At 40.8% G+C, this 8,453-nt stretch overlaps 1 non-coding gene across 1 annotated transcript; it reads right to left on the minus strand.

Annotated features, from left to right (window-relative positions):
* Positions 1 to 7,885: 7,885 nt before the first annotated feature.
* Positions 7,886 to 8,021, minus strand: LOC119063589 (small nucleolar RNA SNORA21). Its single transcript, XR_005085211.2, has one exon. It is a non-coding gene; the product is annotated as a small nucleolar RNA SNORA21 (small nucleolar RNA).
* Between the last annotated feature and the right edge of the window lie 432 nt (positions 8,022 to 8,453).

The following is an 8,453-nucleotide window of genomic DNA, read 5'->3' on the forward strand; positions in this document are numbered from 1 at the left end:
TTTTAGATTTGTGGAGAAGAAACCTAGAACAGCCATGACTAGTGTGGCTCAGTGGGTTGGGCATCAGCCCACAAACCGAAAGTTCAGGGTACACGCCTGGGTCGTGGGCCAGGTCCCCGGTTGGGGGCACACAATTAAAGAGGCAATTTTCCAGTGTTTTTCTGGCACATGGACATTTCTCTAGCTCTCTTTCTTCCTCCTTTCCCGTCTCTCTTAAACTAAATAAATAAAATCTTTAAAAAGAAAAAAGCAACCTATAACAGAACTGCAGGAAGAGAGAGGTCAATAAAACACTGGATGGTGCAGTAACTACACTTTAATGTAATTCACCCCATGAGGAGAAATTCAGGGATTTTAATAACTATAGTACTATATCACATTCATGCTTTTCAGGAAAGATTTGAGCATTGGATACAGCTAGGAAGGAAAGGAAAGTTGAGAGTAGAGACATTCTGTGTTTCATCTCTGTTGCAGGCACGTAGGGGAAAGATTTTATAAGTGGCAGATTGGGGTTACTTTACTATTCTGTTTTAGCTTCTACTGTCACTTTCTTGTCCTTTTGGGGGAGTAGTTGCTTGTTTCATATATTGTAACCATGGACAACAGAATATTTTACAAACTGATTTTCTTAAAAGTACAATAATGTAATAACCATTTAAAAGAATAATTGGAAATATCTAGTTAATTTGAAGATACACATATCATGTGAGCTAGAAGTTCCTACTGTAGGTACTGTATTTTGCTGTGTATAATGTGCACTTTTTGTCCAAATTTTTGAGGGAAAAATAACGATGCACATTATATATGGGTATAATGATTACATACCATGGGTATACTAATGGGTATAACAAACCCCTGTATAATGTGCACAAAATCTGGGTGCGCATTATACATGGCAAAATACGGCTCTGTACCCTGGAGATACTCTTGCACATGTGCACAGGGAGGCTGGACAAGAATGTGCTTCCAGTATAGTAGGATGCATAAATGTATCACAGCCTATGTATTGAACAGAATACCATACAGTAATGAAAAGGAATGGACCAAGGCTACATGTGTCACTGTGGGGGAATCTCACAGATATAACATGGACAGGAGAAGCAGACTGCAAAGGAACACAGAATGACAGCACTTGAAACAGTGTGGCACGGTCATGCAGCTGCCCCAAAGGCAGACTGCTGAATTGGAACCCACCTTTGCTACTTACTAACTGTGTGACCTTGGCCAGTCATCGAACCTCTACTTGCCTCAGTTTCCTTATCTGTGAAGTAGGGATAATAATTGTTTCTACTTCATCTGGTTGTAGTGAAAATGAAAATGAGCACTAAAGTGCTGAGAAGAATACAGTACCACTATTTTTCATATGGAGTACAGTCAGTCTTAAATTATGCAAAAACACTACATCGTGTCTGAATGTATGTATGTTAGTGAAGGTATATACACATGAATGGGAATGAAATACAAATCATGATAGACATTATCTCCTGCACAGAAGGCTAGTATTTCTTGAGCTGTGGTTGGTGTATGATTGTTATTATGCTTCTTATGCCTTTGTGAAGAAGGCTTAGTGTATGGCTGAGCTATTTCAAGATACATTTTAAGTCAAATTAATGAAATTTGTTTTTCAAACTATATACTCAGTGTAAAACAAATTTTGAAAAAATTGCAAAATAGAGGGAAAAGCACCCCAAATTATACCATCTTAACCCCCAATTTAAAAAACTTAAGCAATTCTTTCAACATCTTACTGAGGTTGGTGAATAGGAATTTTATTTCTACAGCATTATACATAACAGCCAAAATCAACCCAAACAGACATTGATAAGTGAAGACATAAACAAAATGTGGTTTATCCATACAATAGAAGGAAATTTAGCAATTAAGAAGAATAACGTGCTGATACAAGCTACAACTTGGATAAACTTCAAAAACATGATGCTCGGTGAAAGAAGCCAGACACAAAAGAACACATACTGTATGAGTCCATTCATATGAAGTGTCTAGAATAGGCAAAAAAAAGTGCTAAAAATAGACCCATGTGTGCCTGGGGCCGCAGGGGAGGGAAGCAGGAGTGACTGCAGCTGAGCACGAGGGATTTTTAGAGGGTGATAAAAATAATCTAAAATTAGACAGTGGCAAGGGTTGCACAACTTTGAACACAGACTAAAACTCATTGAATCGTACATCTAAAATGGGTGAATGTTATGCCTTTGAAAGAGTCTTTAGCACTGGCTGGTGTAGCTCAGTGGATTGAGCACGAGCCTGTGAAGCAAAGGGTCACCAGTTTGATTCCCAATCAGGGCACATGCCTGGGTTGCAGGCCAGGTTCCCAGTGGGGGACACATGAGAGGCAACCACACCTTGATGTTTCTCTCCCACTCTTTCTCCTTCCCTTCCCCTCTCTCTAAAAAAACATAAATAAACTATTAAAAAAAAAAGTCTTTATCCAAAAACATTTCTGCTTGGAGGAGTAGGGAAGGAATGTTATTTCAGCTAACAGACATGAACATGGAAGGTTATAAATCTGTAAAAGGACCCAGGATCTAATCACGTTAAATGATGTCGGTAGGGACCTCCGGGTAGGTCGAGGTGGGGGCCAGAATCAAAGGTGCTTCCACCAGGGTCTTTCAGGGGAGGCTGCCTTGGAGGAAGTCCCTCACCCACATGGAGCAACCATCGCAGAAAAAATAGTAACAGCAGCCCCGTTAGGCAGGGAGGACCCTGAAGATGGTGTCCAGGTTCTTCACAGCCTGTGCAAGCTTTGCAGGAGACCCGGGAGTTTCCTGTTCTGATAGGGGGAGGGCAGGCCCCGAGGCCGAGAAAGACAGGAAACTGAAAGCAGCCTGAAGATTAGGCTCCTGGGATCGAATACCATGTACAGGCTGACGACCCCCACATTTCTACCCCCAACTTAGATCTCGCATCTGACTCTGGGGTCCCGTCTCCCATGAGTGATGTGATATCCACCACTGGGCATTACACAGAAATATCATGGTAAACATGACCCCAAATGGCCATCCTGATTTATGCAGCCCCCAACCTCCCCGGCCCCCGCACTCTCCCAGGTTGCTACTTTCACCCACATCCACAGTCCCGGTCTCCTCAGTAACACGCAGCCCACATTCTCTATCTTCTCTGCCACCTCTTGGTCTCAGCCACCGTCACTTCCCTCCCAGACAAAGCAACCACCTCTTCACCAGCCTCTCTGCTTCCACTTTGGCTTTCCTCCAACCCGATCTCCGCATCACAGCAATACTCATCTCCTTGAATGTAAATTGGGTCCTGTCAGTTAAGTGCTTAAAATCTTCAATAGCTTCCCATTGTACATAGAATAAAGCCCAATTCCTTAGCCTTGCTCTGCCAGGCCCGGAGTAATCTGGCTTCTGCACCACCTGGCTTTCTGCCCCTCACTCACTACATTTCTTCACATTTCTCTCAATGCTTACATTACCTAAGAGCTTTCCATCTTAAGGCTTTGGCACTTATGGTCCCTTCCATTTGTTCCAGTCCTTTGCCTTCTCCTCCTTCACTTTTCAACTGAAATATGCCTTTCAGAAGTCACCTTCTCCGATCACTCCTTGTAAGGTTGCCTCCCTTTTTATTCTCCGCCTCATCCCTCTTGTGTTTTCTTCACAGCATTTCTCACAATTTGCAGTGATTATGGGTTGAACTGCTGATATTTTAGGCTGCTTCTCTTATGAGAACTGAAGCCTGCGAACCAGACGCTGTTTACGATGCAGCCCCAGCATTCAGCAGAATACCTGGAACGCGCAGCGGCTCAATGCGGAGCTGCTGAATGAAAGCGCTCAGAACACCACTTGCCTATTTCCCCCTATTGTTCAGTTTGCAGAAAGAAACAGATTTTCTTGGCTGTATCAGGGCTATTTTGATTATAAATAACAGAAGCCCATGGAAGCCTAAATAAAAGGGAGATTTATTATGTCGACACGCAGTTCTCTCAGGAAACCAAAGGGCAAAGATACAGGTGTGTCTTGGGAAAGAGCTCAAAACAGGAGCTAAGGGAACCCAGGGAACCCAGGTATTTTTATCCAACTTGTAGACTAACAAGTTAGCTTGCCACAGTTTCATGGATTCTGGCAGGAGACACAAAATTTCTGTGTTAGAGAAAAACAACAGTACATCCTTGTCACCAACAGTCAGTAGCCAGAATATCAGCATTTGCACTGGTTCCAAGTTCCAACTCCTATGCGGCCAAGTGAGGAGAGCCAGGCTGCATTACAGGTGAAAAACCTGAACTCGGGGAGTGCAACTCTATTGTAAAGGGTCATATACACACCCGACCTTGGCCCTGAGAGGAAGACATTAGGTTTATCATTCTGGTCGTAAACAAACCTGCTCTTTGAGAGAGAAACAGACAGACAGACAGACAGACAGACAGAAAGACATTATCTCTAGATTCAAAGGCTGTTTGCTGTGTAAATGTTTTTGAAAAGATAATCCAGAACAAGGGCAGCCAGTGCCTCAACCAGTATGTACAGAAAAACAAGACATCTAGAAAGAAATAATTCCCAATAAGCAGGTGTGTGGGGGGTGGGGAAGGTGTGGTGGGGGGAGTTAGAAGAAGAGTTAAGCAAAAAAACACAACAGGCATTCACCATATGTATTCTCAGAGTGTAATGCCTTTCAAAATGACTAAGGCAATAAGTTTAGCACTTTTTACAGATGAATTCAGAGAATCTTCACCAATTTATAGCTCATTAAACCTTTACCATTAGAGCTGTTTTTCTTCAGACAAACATCGATACCTCTTTCTAAAAGGCACAGAGATTTTGAAACCAATAGTAATATGTCTTCACAACAATCAGTATGGACAACAGGTTAAATTCCTGGCAATGGTGCATTTGGAACAATTCTTTAAAAAAGTTTCTCTTTTTAAATTTTCTGTTTCTGTTTTAAGACTCTATTGTGGCAAAAGATCAAGTGGGGTATTGTTTTATGTTTTTCCTGCTTTGGGGAATCTGAACTATTCTGAGTCTGTATGAATAAAAACAAGTGTGGAACATTTATAGCTGTCTTTCAAAGAAATCCAAGAGTGTGTGAAGGGAATTAAACGAGTTCATATAACCATTTCAGATATTTTTATCATATTTGCACATATATGTGAAATTCCAGTTGCCCAGAATTCTGTGGATGACACACGTCTTGTAGTATTAGGAGGCAAGCTGGCAGTCAAAGCTTACCGGAGTGACCTTGCCACTTGCTTTCTCTCTAATCAAGGACTGTAGGATGGCAGCTTCTATGCCAGTCCATGATTTATTAGCTTATTGTTTCTTTAGTTATGCCTGTTGATATATTGTTTGCCTTAGATAATGAGCCCATAAAATATTGAGCTTAAAGCCGTTTAACCCACTTTATAGAGAACTTAACACAGCAATTAAACACCTAAGTGCATTCCGAGTTAAGAAAATGGCCCTTGAATCAATTACACAACCGGGATTTTAGATCATCACGAAGGATAAATGTTTAGAAGTATTCTTCTCTCTAATTCAGTGTTAATGCTTTTTCATTATCTTCTGTCTCTGAAATTTAAGAAAGATAATTTCTTTTATTTTCTTGTTTCTCCTATTTCTAACCCAAAAGAAAACTGAACCTATTTCAAACGTATTTAGCTATAGATAAGGAGTGTCAACTCATTTTCACCAGCAGCCACATGAGCCTCTCAGTTGCCTTCAAAGGGCCGAACATAATGTTAGGAGTATATAAATGTAACTACTCCTTAACTAGAGGCCAGGAGCATGGCGCCATTGCCGGGAAGAAACAAGGTGTCAGGGCGTATTCGGCCCGCAGGCCTTGTGTTTGCCACCTGTGCTATAGAGCTAACCTGTAATAGCAAATCTAAATGAAACATCTTACTTACTTTTTCATGTGATGAAATAGTTCTTAAGCTCTCATGTGATGAAATAGTTCTCAACAAAGGTTTATTAGAACCTACATGGAAGACATTATACTTATTTATTGAGGAGAGTGAGAAAGGAAAAAACAACAGTGAAAACAAAACAACACAGCATCATAGTCTTTAATATGTACATTCAAAGGATGAAATGCCATTAATCTGCCATCATTATTGTAAACTCTAGTCACTACTATTAAGATAGTGAGTTTTTGCCCTGGCTGGTGTGACTCAGTGGATTGAGTGCCAGCCTGTAAAGCAAAGGGTCACTGGTTTGATTCCCAGTCAGGGCACATGCCTGGGTTGTGGGCCGGGTTTCCAGTAGGAGGCATGTGAGAGGCAACTGCATGTCGATGTTTCTCTCCCTCCCCCTCTCTAAAAGTAAATAAGAAAATCTTAAAAAAAAAGATAGTGAGTTTTCATACACTGCTATGTTAAGCATGGAACAGTTTGTTACTGGTGCATGATAAGTACAGAAATTGAGATTAAGCATTTAGAAACTTTTATCGCAATTTGACAAGAATACTTTGCTTTCTATTGAATCTAACTAAAATTTTAGGCTCCAATTTTATATATGTTTCAATTTAATTTTTCTAGAAATTCTTTTTTATTGTATTTTACAGAGGTGAAATTCTCCTAAAGATTGGAAATAACAAAATTCGTCCTTTCCTAAGATAGTTTTAGAAGCTCCGCTTTAGTATAAAGCATTATAAAGTCATCTATTACTATTATTACTCTTAAGTGGCTACTGAGCATGATAGCAGTTTGGTAGGATTATAGGTTCTTTAGTAAATGTGCCAGATTTACTGACTGTCATGTAAATATTGAGACCCCAAACATTCGAGGCACCCGATGAAGTCGATATGCTAACTGACCATTTCCCCTCTGCCCTGATGCCTTCTCGGAATATTATATTATGGACTCCTGTTTCCCTCTGCTCCCCGGCCTCAGCTGGTCCTACCACTGTGGACTAATATTAGTTAGCCTAATAATATGTGAGTCTAATATTATGTCACCCAAGAATCCGGAATGGGACACTGAGAGACTGAGTGATTAGGTCACAAAGGACACTGTGAAAACAACAAACTGAAATGTTGTTACAACAGTAATAACAGTTGTTACAATACCAAACCAAAAGCCACATATAAGCTGCTGTGATGACCAGAACACAGAAGGCACAAGTAAGCAGAACTTTTGGAAGAGAGTGAGAGGAATGGAGCAACAGGCAAACATAAAAGAAGCAGAGAAGGATCTTGTTAAAATGTAAATCAGGACATGTTACTCTTTGGCTCATAATCCTCCCTTTTCTTTTCAGTAAAAGTCTGTCTACTAGACCCTATAGAACCTTTCCTCCTTCCCTCTGACTTTATCTCCCTCAACTCTCCTCATTCATCCCAGTTTAGCCACACAGACTGGTTTTTCCTTGGAGCCAGGCACATCACAGCCTCAGGGCCTTTGCACCGCCTATTCTGCTTGGCGTGCTCTCCCCTAATTACCTGCATATTTTGCTCTCTCACCTCCTTCAGACCTTTGCTCAGACGTCATCTTCTCTGCAAGTCCTTCCCTGACCACTCTATGTAAAATTGCAATCCCACCCACACCCACTCTCCTTATCTTCCCTACTTTTCTCCATGCACTATCATCATATGGAATACTACACATTGGACTTATGTGTTTACCTTGTCTGTCAGCCATCACTAAAATGTAAGCTCGGTGACGTCAGGTCTTCTTTCCCTGTTTGGTTCTTTGCTGTATGCCCAATGCCTAGATCGGTTCCTGCACATAGTAAGTGCTCCATAAATATGTTGAAAAAAATAAATGAATGAATGACTAAAGGGAGTAGAGGACATTGCCTTGGTTTCTCACTTTGTAGTTCTAGTCCTCAGGTGGCCTGGCCACACTCTATTACTTATTATCACATGTTATAATACTACCTTTTAATGACTCCCCCCTTTTTATTTATTTTTTTGAACCCCTTGTCACACCACCGATTGAAGTGAAACAACACGACATGCTGCCACTTCACCCAAAAGCGGTGTTTTTACTTTGCCCTTTCTTGACGGCTCAGTGGGTCATTAGCAAAAGGCCCAATGAGTGCTTTTCAAAGGGGCTTATTTTTGTTTTTTAATCATGTAAATATATACAGGATTTCAAAGTCAAAACAATGTCACAAGATAAACCCAAGAAAAATTTTATTCCTGTGTCCTTCATTCTGTCTCTTCCTTCCCCATTTGGTTACCATTTTTATTGATATTTAGTTTATTCTTCCATTGTTTCTTTTTGCCAATACAAGCACATATGTATATATTTTATATACTCCCCTGCTTCTCACACTGACCCAGTTATCCTGGAGACATATGGAGATATTCCTCTTCCCTTTTTCAAGGGATTTTATTTAATCATTTTTAGAGAGAGGAAGGGAGGAAGGGAGGGAGAGAAACATCAATGTGTGTTTGCCTCTTGCATACCCCCTACTGGGGACATAGATGGTAAGCATGTGCCCTGACTGGGAATCGAATCAGTGACCCTTTGGTTCACAGTC

This window comes from Artibeus jamaicensis, unplaced genomic scaffold (genome assembly GCF_021234435.1).
Source record: "Artibeus jamaicensis isolate MK-2021 breed Jamaican fruit bat unplaced genomic scaffold, CSHL_Jam_final contig_889, whole genome shotgun sequence".
In the NCBI taxonomy this organism is placed as follows: domain Eukaryota; kingdom Metazoa; phylum Chordata; class Mammalia; order Chiroptera; family Phyllostomidae; genus Artibeus; species Artibeus jamaicensis.